The following is an 18,165-nucleotide window of genomic DNA, read 5'->3' on the forward strand; positions in this document are numbered from 1 at the left end:
ATATGTTTTATCAACAATATTCTAAAAGTAATCACACTTTAAGAACTTGAAGTATGTATGCATGTTCTAAATGTTGGAGCCAACTAGACATTGAATCATATCCTCCTCAGTTTAATCTAAAACAAAGAATATAAGTGAGGGGTTTTACTAAACTATCCTTAATTTGGCACAAAGGGAAGCATAATGCTTCTAGTCAAGCAGGAAAGACTAATGGAGAACCTACTAGATACCAGATGGCACAATTTATTCATCTCACAGATGCTGGGCAGTTAGATCTTCATTCTATTAATAGGTGTAGACAACTTGAAATCCAACAGAAAGGCCAAACTCGTGAGGCACAGCAGGTCAAGACTGCACTCACTCCACCTGGCTGCTGCAATACACTAACTTTTATTTTCACTATTATGCATTCCAAAGTTGACCACTGTAATATGCTAAAGAACTTCTACAAAGCATGTTTCTGTTCAAGCATATCGAGGCATGGACTCAGGAAAGCAAAGGAACCAGTTCAGGGATCTTTGAATTTGTTCCTGAAAACTCACCTGCAACTCTATCTATCTGTCCATTGGGGTGAATTTATTCTCCTACCCTTGCCCTGTGAGGAATGTCTAGTTCTTGTTCAATGTTGTAAGTCTGAAAAATAGGTACTGTCAAAACATGTCCCTCATCTTTAATCAATTTTATGTAGAACTTTTAGGAAGGACGAAATAAGCAAGAAATATTTCCTCTGGTTGATAACCCCAAAGAAATGACTCAGATGGCCAAAGAGGTACAGACATGTGTCACTTAATCAAAAGATCATTTACAAATTGGAAACGTCCAAGAAGTAATGAAGAGAGTAACATGAATGTCCACAATTTCATGTACTGACAGCTCCAAGGAAAGTCACAAAAGCTGCCTCTTGCCTTGTGGGTGGATGGGAACATTTCAGGGCAAGAGGGTGGAAAGATGACACCACCCTTGCCATCTGTGATGTCCAGTTCTAGAATTAGGTAGTCAAGAAAGCATTTGTAGAGGTACTGGAGCCAGCATTAAAGACTAACAATGTGTACTCACTATGAACATGTGAAAAGGAGAACTGAGTCAGTTCACAAAATGGAGGCACTCTCCTTGTACAAAAATTCTCCACTCAAGAATTCAGATGAAATTCTACAGCATGGCCCTAGGGACTCTTACGTTAAGATATTTTGGAATAAGCAGGCCAGAGAAATGGATTTCACAAGGATTAAGGCACTCGTCTTACACTGACTTGGGTCCTTTGACCTCCAGCACCTCACAGGGTCTTGTGAGTACTACCAAAAGTAGTATTGTAGTATTCCTGAGCACAGAGCCACGAGTTAGCCCTAAACACCACCAGGTGTGGCCGAAGCATCCTCCCCTGAACTCCACCAAAAACAAAAACAAAAAAAAGTAAAAAATAATTCGGAATGAAAATACTTTTTTTTTTTTTGGTTTTTGGGTCACACCCGGCGATGCTCAGGGGTTACTCCTGGCTCATGCACTCAGGAATTGCTCTGGCGGTGCTCGGGGGACCATATGGGGTGCTGGGAATCGAACCTGTGTCGGTCATGTTGGCTGCGTGCAAGGCAAACGCCATACCCGCTATGCTATCGGTCCAGCCCCGGAATGAAAATACTTTTATCTCAGTCTTTGTCAGAGATAACCTCAGATTGAGAGAGGTTTAATGAATAAAAATATTCATAGCAATGTTGACTGAGACATCATGGAGTAAGGCAAAAATAGGACAGTCCATGTATTGAATTGTGTTTGATGGAAAGGTATTATTGTAGTATTAATCTATCATGTTTTTATTTCAGAATCAGTAATGTCTATTTTACTTGTGACTACCCAAATATGGAGTTTATGTGTGTGTTCTAATTCTCTGTCTGTCCCTGACCTCGTCTCTGATTTCTGAGCTTCTGTGGTTGTTAATCCTAGGAGGATGCTTATTTCTTTCTAAATCTAGATAATTTCTAGGTAGGTAGGTATCTAAATTGAGACTGTCTGGGGGTATTTACCTTCATCACATAAAAGTTAAATTTATAAATAAATTTTCAACTAACAGCAAATAGTGTTGAGAAGAATTTTTGATATGAATGCACATTAACGTGTATACATGTGTGAGTATAGTTGAGTGAATATATATACATTTGCATATTTTGATTATTGATAAAGGTATTTATAATGCAGCTACAAAGCCACATAGTTCCTTAAATATTTCTTAATTTGATGGTTTTCCGCTGCTGTAATTTAAACCGAAAACTCAGAATTTTAAAAAATATTGTATTTATTTTTAATTTTAAAATTATTTTTAATTGAATCACAGTGAGATTAAATATTTTAAATAACTGCAAACTATGAGTACAAATTTGCAGATACCCCCGAAGTATGTCAACTTTCATTTTGTTTTCAACCTTGAGTTTTCAGAATGACTTTAAAACCTTTCTACTTCCAGTGTATATTTTCCAAAATATTCTGTTCTTTATGGGTTTGTTTTGGTAAATTCTTATTAAGACAAATAATAAAATGTGTTACGGTAGCATTTTATAGGCTGCTCATGTATTTCATAGGAAATTGTATATTACTTTATTTCAAATCCTACTTGCTAAGCGCTCTAAATGCTTTCTTTATTGCAAGGTAGCATGGAAGAAGTAGAGTACAATATCTTTTAGAGGATTTATGGTAATGCTGCTGAATGCAGCTGATCATAAACAGCATGGAGAGCCCTTAGGGTCTCTTCATTTGCCTGATGCACTTCACTGATGCCCATTAACACTTCGTCTGCTATTGCCATAGACTCAATTTAATGAGGGACTTTGAATTCTAAGGTTTACACCAGAAACAATAGCTTCAACAGCTGAGACACCTAGTTCTCTTCAGTTTCTGGTATTTGAATTCCTTTTATAAAAAAAATAAAATCAATTCTCTTTTTGACAAAGGGGTTTGAAATAATCAGGGTATTTTCTTTCTAATTACAACAATAAAAAATAGTTTCTAACACTGAAACAATACTGCAGAGTATCTTGATGGAAAGTTGATAAATAAATTCTAAATTTACATTAACAAAGACAATATCTTTTGTTATTGTACAAAAATGAAACTGAACTAACATTTGGAGATGCCTTTGTTATTGACAGACTATGTTTTGTCATGAATGGAATCACATTATTTCCAAGAAATAGTTAACACCTTTAAAATATTTCTCACTTATTAAACTGCTTTCAATTACATCAATGTTAAAGATGACAATAAATAGTCTTACACACTGTCTGGAAATTGATTGATCTAAATATTAAGTTTTACCTTCAAACGAATGAGTATTTAAAAAATATTAAAAATTTTGGATTTAAAAGTAGATTAACTGAATGTTGGAAACTATTTTCTACTAGTCTATATGGTTTTTCTAACCAGTGTTTCCGAGTGAAATCATTTACACATTTCTTACCTCTTTTTAAATATTGTCTTTTCTATAAGTAATAGCACAAAGGAGGGAATTCTCGTTCACATCCTCTCTTCAGTCATTCATTACCTTGTTTTGTTTTCTCTTTTAGAAAATGAACCCGGTGGTGAATTGGTGAATCACGCCTGGTGGGCATCTCCGGGAGCAATTTCCGGGGAAGCAAAATCGGATCCACAGAGCAAGTAGGCAACAGAGCTCAGGTACCTGCCCAAGAACCCTGCAGACTATATCAAGGTTCTCCCATGCCTGCTACTTGTGTGCCTCCCCTCTGAGTCACCATCTTCCTCTCAGTTTCCTGTTGCCCTTTGACTTCAAAGAAAAGCAGTTTTTGAAGTCAGACTTTGCACAGTCTCCAAATAGACAATTCATTTTTTAAAAGAGTCTCTTGTAACTACATTACACAATGCAGCCCTTGTTCTTCTACTCAAATGATATGGTGAGATAGAATATGTATCCTTTAGGGCACTTTGAAAGGTTGAGGGTATATCAGTAAGGAAGAACTATACAAGAACCCCCACATGGAAATGCAACATTTTCAGTCACTACAAACAAAAACGCACACTGGCTGATAAAGTAGTTTGTTAATAAAATTTACTAATTATGATTTGAAGAGTTGAAGGTGGGAGTTGACAGTTACTGGTGATTGCATCCTGGGTAGCACATTTTTCAAAGGGGAACTTCAAGGGGCTAGTGATAATACAGTGAGTAGAACACCTTGCATATGACTGATTCTAGTTTAATCCCCATCACCCCATATGGCTCCATGAGCATTGCCAGAAGTAATTTCTGAGTGCAGAACCAGAAGTAACCCTTGAGCTCTGACAGGTGTGGGCCCCCAAAACAAACAAATAAATAAAATGCCTTTGGGGGAAAAGTAGGGGGGGAAGGTATTTTAAAGACTGAAGGTCCACATGATTGTGATGTGACTAAAATCTCACCCCTGACAGCAGTGGGAAAATAATGCAAAGCGCTGAGCACATGCTCTGTTTCTGGGGAGTCTGATTTTGACACCCCCACCCCACCACCACATGATTCTCCAGAACAACTCTGAACAATGAACTGAAAGTAGCCCCTCAGCATCGCCAGGTATGGCCCTCAAAACAAAAAGCGATTGCAATAGAATTGAAATTAATTAAGCCAAATCACCCCTGAAAGCCTGTGTTTCTGAGTGTCTGCGTAGCATTGACTTCAGAAGCCCAGGAGTCTATTAAACACTCACATCCAAGAGTCCACAGTTACACTGCTGGGGAAAATAAGATTTTAGGACATGTTAATTTTGTATGTGGAAAACTCTGGCATGCCTTTTAAGGTTCACTGTGCTACAGTAATTTATTTGTCTGCTGACTACCCCATTTGCCTGTCTGGTAATAGAACTACTTACTGTTACATGGAAATTAGAGACTGGGATTGTCTCCCATATGCCACAACCTTGTGGGTGCTGCAGTCTTTAAGAGCTTTATGAACTAGTATAATAGGTCACAGTTGTTCTAATTGTTTTCCAGTCTATGCCCTATTCACTTTCCATGAAAAAAAAATCCACTGAACTCATTGGTTTGGTTTAGGAAAGGCATTTACATTTAATTGTCATTTCCCTAAAGTTAAAAAAAATAGTAAAACTATTAGATTTAAACACATGCTTAATGTTAAAATCAGTTAAAGTTTATGAATTGTGCTTTATACATATAGACTGTGTCAATGAGTTTCATAGGCTGTAGAATGTTGAATGAAATATGACTAATTTTTAAATCTAGACTTATTGACTTGGCATTTCTGGCCTCGAGTTAAATGTTCACATTTAAAAGAGGACTATCTTTGTTGCTTATTATAAAAAGAAACAAAAACAAACCTCACTCTGAAATAAAACAATACTGAAAACAATAAGGTAGTTTTCATAGAAAAATTCAACTAAATCTGACCTAGAAAAGACTGCTCAGTGCTTGATTTTGAGAGGTCTGCATCTTCAAGACTTAGAGAGCACTTTGAACCTGCTCCGAGAAGATAAAGGGATCTCAAAATTCTGGAAAATTCTAATCTCTTCCATTCTTGACCATCATCCTGTCCTGTCTGCCTTGCTGCTGTTAGTCTGTTTGCTATTACCCAAGCAAGTCTTGGAATTTGTTAAACTCTTCTGGACATCTGGTGAGGCTGAGAGGTCCCTCATAATTCCTGTGAGCTTCCAACCCAATGAGAGAAGAGTAATTACAGCAAAAGCACAACCAACTATTTGTACAATTCATTTTAAGAGTTTTCATGTGTACAATTTAATTCAGTCTTCACTAGTACCAGTTACCTCTCACTATTCAAGTTTGGGTTGTAATAGACTTGAAGGTCAACATGCGCAACTTCACAAAGATCAAATGATGCTTGCTTTTAGAGTCTATCATTTCCAGACATGTTTAGTTCATTATTTCATCTTGCAAGATTGATATTTGGCTTTGTTGTATGGTTGTTACAAATGCTTTAGTACATGGTGATTATTGAAATCAATCAATTAGCATCACAAAAAAGGAACTGGGAATGAGTTATGAGAATAGTTTCCCAAAGCAAAGTATAAACCTTCACATGAGCATCTATGGAATGAAGTTTTACAAACTGCCATATTGCATAGATCAGTGTATCCAAATTTTTATTTTAAGGGGCCAGATAGTAAACAATTTTGGCTTTTTAAGCTGTTTGTTCTCTGCAGTGGTGCTCAGTGCTGTAAGGGAGTATGCACAGAAATATAATCAAGTGAACACAGTGATCTGCAAATAAAACTTTATTTACAAGATACACAGTCAAAGAAAGTGGCCCTCTGGCAATAGTTTTACAAAGCACGTTAAATAGCTAAGTTAAGATTTCAGGAATAGTCTGAGTCAATTTTAGAAAAGAGAGTATAACTCTTAGTCTGATGAAATCTTATTACTTGCAGACTCACACCACAGTAGACTATAAAATCATTGTCTGCAGGCATGTTGCTTTACAGACAAGCACATGGCCAGTATGTGAGTTATATAGTCAGAATCAAGCAGAGAAAGAGCTATATAACACCTGAAAGATGCTTAAAATAAAAGGTAATTCTAACTATGAAGGTCAGTGCCAAATCCAAGAAACCTCTTATATTTAAAGAGAAGAGTAGTAACTTGTATTTTCATGCCACTTTCACTCTGACTGACCAGAAATATTCTGGAATCACCCTGAAAATGTTTATAAAAATGTTAAAGACCAATACACCGAGATATTGGTCTGGGTTCACAAATCTGCAAAGATGAAAAAAAATGTTCACCGATGTGCTCAGGTTAGTAATCAGTGCCTTGATGTAGATAATACTATTTCAGGCAACACTACACACTTTAGTAAAATGAAAACCATAGGGTCTACTTCTCTCGATAATTGGTAAGTTCAAAACCAAAATATAAAACCATAAAACACCTAAAAGAAAAGATCATTATTTTGAAGTTCAATATATATGCACATATTTAGTCTTTGGACAATAAATTATTTAAAAATAAATCAGAATAGGATAAATGACCAGTACAAACTAGTAGAAATGCATCCAACAAGCATATGCTGCTGTGTTGTCCAAAGTCATTTTGAAAAGTCTGCAAGTCCAAAGGTCTTTATTGTGAAACAAATATTTGGTAAAATTTTGGATAAAGTTATACCATAAAATCAATTTATCACACCAGCTGAGCAATTTAGCAAGGTTCTTTAATTCTTTGAATATAAGCTTTATTTCCTCTCTCAAAGAAATGGGCACCATGATTTCTTCTTAATAGAATAAACAGTAATTTACTACAATAGAAGAATTTAATAGGATATAAACTATATGAAACATTAAATACAGTCCTTGCAATAAGAATATGTGTAGTCTGTCAGGCACTGTCTTCTGAAATTTCAGTTGATTTTCTTTCAATATCAAGCAAAGATGACATATCCTTTTCGATTGCTCTGCCCAAGTAAAGGCCTTGACAGTTGGGTCTGCTGACTCTAGAAGCCTGGGGAGCAGCTTTAGAAATACTTAAGGTGGATCCAGCATTTCTGATTTTGGGAGGAGGTTATTCTTGGAAAAGAGAATGTCATTGGCAGGCACCAAATCCATGAACAATCCAAGAACACCACCACTTCCACATGGAGTAAAACTTTCTCAAAGTCTATTATCCTCCATCTCAGTGTCTTTTTCCAAAGCTTGTCAGAGTCTCCTTGGCAGTCAGAGATCTAATATATGCCTGATGGTAGAAACATGATTCCCTGCTCTTAGCAGAGTGCTGGGCTGGTGTGTGCTCTAGCAATTCATGGTAGACATGAATGAATGAGTGAATGCTGTGCCATATCAAACTAGATAATATGTTTGTGAAACAGATCTTTGATACAGAATGACTTCAAGTCTGTACAATTAAGGATGAAAGATAGGGTACAAAATTTGCCAAACCATGTCATTTCTTTTATGTATTATATGTCTGTGTGATACATACATATATATATTAGCATTTGGATGTATAATGCTTTTATGTGAAATACATGTATTTTCACATGCACATTTCAGTCTTTTACATTCAGTACACCTCTGTTGTGGAACTCTTTTTTTCTCCTTCCATTCTTTGCCCCATGCCACCTTAGAATGCACCAATGTCATTCAGTCTACAAACACCAATCTCACTGATTTAATCATGAGTCATCTTTTATCATGAGTGTTTCTGGTTCTCATGTTTCACAGATACAAGTGAAGGGAGTATAGTTAACCTATAATCTAAGGGAAAAGATAACTCTGTTAATAAAAACAGATTGTTAAATTATTGCAGATGCCATCCATGTTCATACCTAAATGTATAATTTCATGCATTTAAGTAAGGTATTTTTGAGTCAGCTACTATATGCCAGACACTATAGAAACCAAAATGGAATTACAGAGTTCTGCTGCAAAGCTGTTTATGCCAAACTATTTAATAGAGAGAAACACATTATCCCTCCCTCTAAAAAAATTAATTAACCACACACTGTGAAAAGAGCCATAAAAGTGGTATGTAGAAAGTACTAAAGTATAATAGTATAATACAGCCCCCAAAAGCAAGAATCTAATTCTAGGAGAAGACATCCAGGGTCCTAAAGAATTGCTGCCTGACTGCTTTACAGATGACATGGAGAGAGATTATAGACATGGCACTACTATCTAGAAAGATCCAGAGATTTGAAAGGGAACATGAGGGAATGGGGCACTAGGACTTCAATAGACAGTCAGTTCTATAGACAGTCCAGTGGTCCTAGAGGAGACCATGTTGATGTCTTTTACAAAAGGTGTCAGAATGACCCGGAAGAGCCCCAAGGCCCCAGGAAATTGTCAAATAAGTCCAAGCAGTGCCTGAGAGCCTCAGCTTTGATGGTTTAGTGAAGCAGGTGAAGATCTGAGGAGGCCCAAGAAGCACTGTTGCAAGGTAACATTAACGTTAGATTTTCTTTTGTTCTCTGTTTTAAATTTGGAGCAGTTATTTGAACAACAATAGTTGAGGGTGATTACAGCAGTACACAGAAGAGCTATAAAAGCAAGGAGAGTTTACATGTACTTGAGGCGTTCTGGAGGCTCAAACTTCCATCTCTAGAGTAGGGAGTAGATTCTTCCATGGGGCTGTTAAGACTTAGGTAGATAAGCCACATCAAACATGTGGAACAGTGGTCAGTGTCTTTAAATTATCATTATTCTTTTGTCATGTATAAATAACCAAGACATACAGGCTTTGTCCTAAGAAAGCAGACGTAATCTACTTTTTATCTGGATTGTATTTTCTATTCACATCAAAGTGCCTTCATTTACGAGCAGTTATGTAAAAAATGAAGGCATACTCTGTGAAATGAAGTAGAAAAATTTCAAGGGTATTTTGCTCAAGAAATAAAAAGAGATGCAGAAATATGAAGGCACACATATATTTGCTTGAATTTGCATAAAACTCTAGATGGATAGAGAAGAAACTAATGGAAATGTTTATGTGTTTAGTAAGTACACAGAAAGAGAGGATTGAGAGGGGAGTCTTCATTGTTTTTATTCATTTATTCATGCATTTGTATTTATTTTAGAACAATGGAAATGTAAAGGAAGAAGTAGAGAGGTAATGGGGGTTGAAGAGAGATGGTGAGGAGTTCCAGAAGAAAACAAAAAGGCAGAGAGGAAATAAATAAAAGAAGGTAGAGAACTTCTCCCATCAGATTCCCAACTTAGCACAGTATGCATAATCATCAGTTACCTTTTAGCAACTTGAGTTTTCTCCATAAATCTTGCAATATTTCATGAAAATTTCTTTTCTAAAATTCTCTCATTTAAATTCTGCTTTAAAAATATACAAAATAAATTCGATCAATGACTATTCACTTATTCAAAAATAAAGTCATAATTTAAAGGTCAGATTATCAAAAGTATTTTCTATAATGGCAGTGAGGAAATAGTTATTGGATGACAAAAATGGAAAAAAATTGTAGGATATGAAGAAGAAATTCTTTAAATTAATAAAAAGACATAATATCTCAGTTATGTTTTCTATAATAAAAGAGCTATGAACTACATTACAGATAACTAGGGAACATGAATAGGGAGGGACTCTATATCTTATGTCATTATGAAAACAGTATAAAAGTAAAGTAAAGGCCCTCCCGTTGATCATCGATTTGCTCGAGCGGGCCCAGTAACATCTCCATTGGAGACTTTGTTGTTACTGTGTCTGGCATATTGAATACTCTCGGTAGCTTGCCAGGCTCTCCGAGAGGGGCGGAGGAATCGAACTCGGGTCGGCCATGTTGGCTGCGTGCAAGGCAGATGCCCTACCTGCTGTGCTATTGTTAAAATCATACCTACGCTTCTTAAAGAACTCCAGGTAAATACACCATAGGTGTGTCTGGTCATTATATTGGCAATCAAAATCTGTTTAAAAATTACAGGAAAACGTGTCAATATATCTGAGTGTGTGTGGTTACATTTCTTTATGTGTATATATATATATGCACATGCGATGATTGGAGAGTATGTCTTTTACATGCTCTGTGCATAGCTATGTATAATGTTTGTGTGAATGTGCATGTAGGAGAGTGTGTCTGTGAAACAGCTGTAGATATGTATTTGTGCATAAAGTATGTTTTAAACATGTGTGATATGCATTATGCATATATAAAAGTGCATGATCTGTGTATCTGTGTGTATTTATCTCTGTATGATGCATCTACTTGGCAATGTTTATATAGTCTCTCAATGTACAAATTAACGTTACCATCCTGTTTTATTGAACATTTATTTCTTAAGCATTCATTCAAAACATCATATATAGAAAAGAACTCAAAATTCTGTTGCTATCTGAGTAAAGCTAAAATATCTGTGAACTGGAAAGGGAGAGAGAGAGAGAGAGAGAGAGAGAGAGAGCTCTGCAGTGAGGGCACTTGCCTTGCTTGCAGCTGATCCAGGTCAATCCCTGATCAATTCAGGTTCCCTGAGCACTTCTAGGACTGATATTTGAGCACAGAGCCAGAGATAAACCCTTAGCACAGCCAGATGTGGCCCAAAAATAACAAAAAGGATGAGTATCTCTTGATGAAGTTTATGAACACTTTGCAAAAATAATCTCAGGAGTCCATCCCTCAATCTGGTTTCTTCCCAGGAAGGTTCAACAAGCACTAACTACTTGATTGTAATCAAGGGGTACCCTCTGTTATCTGAGGTTTGTATAGGTCAAAACATTTATTCCATACAGAGCTTCAGGAAACGTGAACAAGTGGTATTTCCATTCCCTGTGTTGTGTAGTCCTGATCTATTACAACGAACTGTGAGAACAGTATGATCACCATGATCATTTCTACAATTGGATATCACTTTATGAACTTGTAGGAAAGAGTAGGAACGAGTCGGAACATAGAAAAACAGGGAGTTCCTCTTTTTGAGAAGCATGCGTTTGCTTCTCTGAAAATTTTATCACATATAAGTAGCTTTTCACTCCCTTTGAATTGCTCTGAAATCACTAAGCCAAATGTTCAAGTATACTAAGTGCTGTGTTTTTGTTGTTATCCACTGTCACCTAGAAAACAAAGGGGACAGTCAGTCAATGTTTCACATGCAGCAACTGCATGTGAGACATTGGGTCAGAAATTCTGTTTGTTTGTTTGTTTATTTTAAACCAAATCACGGTAGCATATAGTTACAAAGCTTTAAGGATTGGTTTCAATCACACAATGTTCCAACACCCATCCCTCCAGCAGTGAACATTTCCCATCATGAATATCCCCATATCCCTCCTGCCACCACCCCACACACACTGCCTGCCTCTATGGCAGGCACCTCTCTCTTTCTCTCTCTCTCTCTCTCTCTCTCTTCCTCTTTCTCTCTCTCTTTCTCTCTCTCTCTCTCCTTTTAGGCATTATGGTTTGCAATACAGATACTAAGAGGCCGTCATGTTTATTTCTTGTCCTGCTTTCAGCACGCATCTCCCATCCAGAGGGATTCCTTCCAAATCATCAAAGTCATAATGGTTCCTTCTTTATCTCAACCGCCTTCTCCCCTAGTTCTTGAGGCAGACTTCCAACTGTGGACCAATCCTCCTGGGCCAGTCACTCTATAGGAGAGGAATTAGAACAGAAAAAAATAAATATAGAGATCTGTACTTAACCGAAGTCACATAAGGGACATTTGGTGCACTTTGACCTACACAGGTCAACCAAGTAAGTGCTCCTAAAACTGTGAGACCTGATATTTGTTCTATGTTGTGTGATCAGCCACCTTCATATGGGCAGGTAAATAAGGCGGGGTGGTAAATTAGAGAAACTAAGAAATTCAGATAGTGTTGCCTTCTCTAGTCTTAATAGGACTATATGCAGAAAATTCTAAAACACTCTAAGGCATAGCAAAGTTGAAGGAAAGAAAGTTGAGGGAAAAGAAAAAAAAAAAACAACCCCTGAGAATTAATTCCAAAAATAAAGGTTAACCTCTGTGACCTCCAACAATCAAACAGTATTTTTATAACACTTTAAAAACAAAAAACAGTTATCTTAATCAAAGTTATCAATATGGGTTGATACACTGTACTCACTATTCTTTGTTGCATATCCACAAGGAAATTATGTAGAGGTATACATTCTTAAGTTATAAAAATATGTCCATTGGAGTAAGAATTTTATGCATTTATGTTTTCTACATTGAATATTATCCTATGAACTTGAATCCATGAAGTAAAATATTTACTTCTCTTAATAAACAGGATTTGTGATTTTATTTATCACAATCTGATATGCTTGAAAAGTCCTTTCATTGTGTATCACTGCCATCTGGAATTTGTGGTCTTCTAAGGAAGTTATGGAGCATTGTGTATTTCAGGGAATGCCTGGGATAAAGCCGAAACTCTCCACTAGTTAGAATGAAAATGCCAATTCCAATTTTGCCCCCAGAAATCTGGAAGGTAGGTAGATTCCTCTATTCCCAAGTAGAGAGGTCTCAGAGAGTGTGTACCAACACTACATTTATAACTCTCCCTACTAGTGTAGACCACTTGTTCATACATTCTTGTCTACCAGTTTCCTTATCATGATTCTGTTCTGTCTACTCAAATGTCCTAAATATAATCTGACTCCTGACACATATATGACTACCAGGAAGAACAATGACGGCTGTTGAATCATGTCCTTGGATCCAAACATTTTTGTCTTCCTGAGACACATGCTTACTAATTTTCCACAGCAGCACTGGTCTGTGGATAAATAAATAAAAGGCCCTCCCGTTGATCGTTGATTTGCTCGAGCGGGCCCAGTAACGTCTCCATTGGAGACTTTGTTGTTACTGTGTCTGGCATATCGAATACTCTCGGTAGCTTGCCGGGCTCTCCGAGAGGGGCGGAGGAATCGAACTCGGGTCGGCCATGTTGGCCGCTTGGAAGGCGAACGCCCTACCACTGTGCTATCGCTCCAGCCCACTGGTCTGTGGATATAGAAATTAATACATGTGACTCTGTCCTAAGAAAAGATCACTCCACTGTGCCTACTTCTGTCCTTATAGTCATGGAATCTGCCTTCAACTAGTGTCTTCAAAGTGTTTCCAAAACCACAGGCATCAGAATCAACAGAGGTCTTTTACTTTTAGGTTGATCTGTGATACTTGTTCAAGATCTACCCATGAGACTTGATAGAAATATGGCCTAAGGAAAGAAAAGTAAATAACTAACCCATAAATTTTTATACAAATAACACTGATGAATAACTGCTCTTAACCACAGCTAATTCACTGAGATCCTGAGCACCACCTCTGTGAGGTTGCAAAACTATTTTTCTCCTATTCTGCTTCAGAAACAGGAAAAGAGGGTCCAAAAAGCTTGATTGATTGACCAATTGATTTCACGAATTGAAATCACCAAGTCCTGTGACCTAGTAAATTTTTCATTATCTCATTTTAATCCCCTTTTCTTGCTACACTTTTTAGCAAAAGACTTATCCCCCATGAAAACAGAGGGTATCCCTGTTCTATATCTTTGAGCTCCAAAAATGGCCAAACTTTATATATATTGTCTTAGTCACCCTTCCTTTCCCAAACATGGGTTACTTTGAAGCAGATCCAAATTAGTGTAAACATTTGTATGGAAAATACTGCAGTGTGAATTTATAAAATATAAATGATATTTTAAAAGCATAATAACTTATAAATCTCAACATAGTTTAAATTATCATTAACTGTCCAGACAAGGTTAAGGTTTCCAGATTGTTGCACAAATTTAGTTTTATGGTTTGCTTGTTTGACTCAGAATTCGAGTAAGATCCATAGTTATATGTTATTGACATGTGACTTGAACTCCTGTTTTATCACCTACATAGTTTCCTTCACATCTCTTCTATCCATAACTTTTATAAACTATCTTCCACTTCAGCTAAGTCATGGTTTGTTCCCATTTCATCAAAATGAAAAGGCATACACTATCAGGTGCCCCTTCCTATAATATTAATATTAACCATAAGCTACCTCACTATCCAAATCCACCCCCCAGGCAACCATCCTCCAACTTTTTCACCTGATAGTTAGAAATGGAGTTCAATCCATGAGCTCAAATCCTAATGCAGTATTCCACGGATTTTAAAAAAGCACATTATATCATCTATACTCCATTTAGTGGTTCATTTGCTCTTATTTTTTAAGTTTCTTCACTAACTCTTTGGTTGCTCTTACTTCAAAATCAAAATAAATGTTTCCTTCCCTCTCTCCCCTTCCAGACAATGATATATTCTCACTTTTGATGAGTGCTGTTAATACCAAGAAGTGACAAGGCATTTATTAGAGCAAAAGAGCAAAAATTGTTACACCTCACGAGGTCTAGGTTTTGTTGACAGGGCTTACTATCTCTTGTGTGCACTCTAACAATGATAATGCTGAAATATGAACTAATATTCAGTGCTAAACCTCAAGACATGCTGTGTAGTTAGCACATGGATCATTTTATTTAAACTTCTCAATAACCTCTCATGCCGCTGCTGTATCATTCCATCTGTATACAAGGATTCTGAGGTAGGAAGAGGGATGGGTTGCTTCTTATCCAGGGTAAATGGTGATTCAATTCATCACAACTCCTGTGCCTGAGCAATTCAGACTGCTAAATTTACTAACCAGCTTCTGAAAATTTGAGAAAGTAAGGCGCAGATGAAGAAAAAGTGTAACCAAAAGAAAGGGTTATATGTTATCAATCATTTCTTATAAAAGTTAGGGATCTTTAATGTTGTGTGTTTGGTTAGCTGTGCTGAGGGTTGCTAGACCTTTAATTGCCCTCATGGCGTTTCCACCCTTAGAGATTCATAAGCCCTCAGTGATGTACAAGGGAATGAATGCCCCCTGGTGAGAGCCTCACAGGCTGGTATCAATGCAGAGGAGTGGTTACTAACCTATCACTGTCCCTACTCTGGTGTTTTTCTTGCTCTAGGAGCATCTGTGGTCTGGTAAGTGATGTCCGGCTTAGATCTATACCACATTTGTTGTACAGATACTCAAAGGGAGTTTTCAAAAGTCTTCAATTCAATACCTTTCATGCCATTTAATGTACACCTGTGAGTATATCAGCGGGCACATGTGCAGTAAAAGAGGATCTATTCATCATTGATATCTAAGGATTTAGAAGGTCTGAAGAATACCTTAATCTGAAATCTTGACCTTGTTTACATTCAGCAATAACAATGTGAACTCAAATAGAGAGACCTGTCTAGCGACTTCAGTACATTTTTAGTTCTGACTAGAAAACATTATCAGTGATGGCCTATCATCAATATGCTAAGATCCCACCCCATCCCAACCCATCCCCCACACACATCACACACTACACACGTAGTTCTCTGAGAAGATCCAAGCTTTGCCTGAATTCTGTGGCAGAAATCTCAGGAGGATATCCTTTGTTTCTTTTGAAATTTGTCTTTGTTACTTGGAGACAAGAGCAGAATACCCCTTTTTACTACACACTTTTTCTTTATATATTAGGTTAGATTTCTACTGAAGTGGTCGTTTATTTTCTCTGATTCCAATCTCAAGACACCAGCAAATGATAGACCACCCTAGAAGTAAGGGAGAAAAGTGGTGGTTATGCCCAGAGGCCCTTAACAACAAATGCTCTTGGACCACTGACACTTTCCAGAACAGATATTGTACTCCAGACACTCCATTCATCTGTCAGTAATATGCAGGAACTCAGAAATCATTGTTACTCTGTGCATAGTCTGACCTGCACATGCCAATGTCTTTATGTGTAAACATGTGTTTGTGTATTCACATGCCTGTGTGTCTTTATATGCATACAGTATGTATATAGAGGACTATAGGGGAACTTCAGAGTCACATCTAGCTAACAAGCATGTGTGCTTATGGATCAAGAAGTTGTGGTATCTACTGGGGCCAGAGTAGTAGTACAGACAGTAGGGCATTGCCTTGCAAGCTAAAGGCATGGGTTAAATCCTTGGCAACCCATATAGTCCCCTGAGCACATCCAGGAGTAAATCCCAAGTACAGAGCCAGGAATAACCCTTAAACCACAAGAAGTTGTGCTATCTATATTCAATGGAATACTACACAGCTCTAAGACAGAACAAAATCACGTAATTCAGAGCAACATAGATGGAACTAGAGAATATTATGCTGAGTGAAGTGAGTGAGAAGGAAAGAGTTTGACACAGAATGATCTCTCTAACATGTGGGTCTTAAAGAAACATAGCAAGGCAGCAGCAAAGGTCCAAAAAGCAACAAGATGGGACATAGCTTATCCATACAAGTGAGTTGTTTGATGGGCATTGAGAGAAAGAGATGTTTTGGGGTCCTTGGGGAAAGAATGTGTATATTGGTGATAGGTGTGGTGTTAGAATTAGTGATGGGAAGCCATTAAAGATACTGTATGCCACAGAAGCTCAATCAATTAAAACCAACAAAATAAATAGATTAATTTATATTTTAAAAATAAAATGAAATATACTGAAGGTGAAAAAAACATTGTATGCTGATAAAAACTCCATTTTGAATCAGGACAGTCGATGAGTCTAACTGAGGACTCCTGCTTTAGATGTGTGAGTGACTGAGCATGGTGCACATGTGTGATTGGCCAGTGTAGGTTTTGTGAGGAGAAGCTGAGGGATGACATCCTGAAACATGCAAATGACTTCCTGCTATTTCACATGCTATTTCACAGCTCCCTAGGAATCTGCCAGAACCTCCTTTGCAAATTCCCCCCCACCCCCCAGGAAACAATAGATGTGGTAAATCAGCAGAGGGTTTTGGTTTGGTTGTTGTTGTTTTTTTTTAACTTGATCAATAAGAGTCAAGTTATATTTAAGATATTTAAGATTTTTCTCACTTTTAGAGCCTGAAAGCCACTTGACATGTACATGACATGTGTGATCTGAGCATGTCACTCATACTGTTGATTTACAGAAAGTATGTAATTTGGGAGACCAGAGTCCTGCATGTAGTTCTCAGAGATGCCAGCTTACCTTGACTGAATTGGTCTCAGCAGGAAAATCATTTGAAGAGAAGAGAGTGGGAAGGTTCAGGGACCAAGACATCCCAGAAAGAATTACATATACAACTAGAATCTGAAATCTATATGAAAAACTTTGAAAGTGTAGACTGTCACTATATTATTCTTCATAGCTGAAACTTTGAAAAAATAAAACTCAATCTATTTGTCAGAAATGCTGACTGCTGCATACAAAACCCCAAGACTAACCCATGTGATAACAATCTCAGCATGATACAACAATTCTACAGTGGCAGATGTTTCTCTTAAATTTAGAAGAGAGAAAAGGAAAGCATCCCTGTCCTATGTGAAAAAGGATCATATTAAATAAATATAAGAAGGAAGCAATAACACTTTGCTCTTTGGAATAGTCACTGAGCCTTAGGACTGTGTGTTCATTTTCAGCATCCATGTGGTGTGTTTTCTCATTTGTCCTCACTTATCATCTGAGCTTCTTATTGGTCTCTGAATGTCCAATAAGGAAAGGAATGCATGTGAAATAATGTTATTGTTTTTACTTGTGAATGATGTTTTTCATAAAAAATAACATACTCATTGTGAAAATGCAGTGAATTTGAAAAACTTGCCATTAAGTCAGTGATAATTGCAATTCTCCCCCACCCTTAAAGTAATTCTTTTCCACCCCCACAAAGAGATTTTTTAAAGAAAAACACTTTTCAGTTGACAAAAAAAAATCTTCAAAATAAGATGATAAGATAAAATAATTAAGTTTTTTTT

The 18,165-nt window shown here is 37.0% G+C and overlaps 1 protein-coding gene across 22 annotated transcripts in view; it reads left to right on the forward strand.

The window, feature by feature from the left end:
- The window catches only part of MYT1L (myelin transcription factor 1 like), a 501,918-nt gene that overhangs the window by 150,324 nt on the left and 333,429 nt on the right, over positions 1 to 18,165 (forward strand). For all 22 annotated transcript variants that reach the window (XM_056128242.1, XM_056128237.1, XM_056128238.1 and 19 more), the window contains one exon: positions 3,552 to 3,660. The gene's annotated coding sequence lies outside the window, so the exon portion shown is untranslated. The remainder of the gene's footprint in view (positions 1 to 3,551; positions 3,661 to 18,165) is intronic.

The sequence above is a fragment of the Sorex fumeus genome, unplaced genomic scaffold (assembly GCF_029834395.1).
Source record: "Sorex fumeus unplaced genomic scaffold, SorFum_2.1 ptg000006l, whole genome shotgun sequence".
NCBI lineage: Eukaryota > Metazoa > Chordata > Mammalia > Eulipotyphla > Soricidae > Sorex > Sorex fumeus.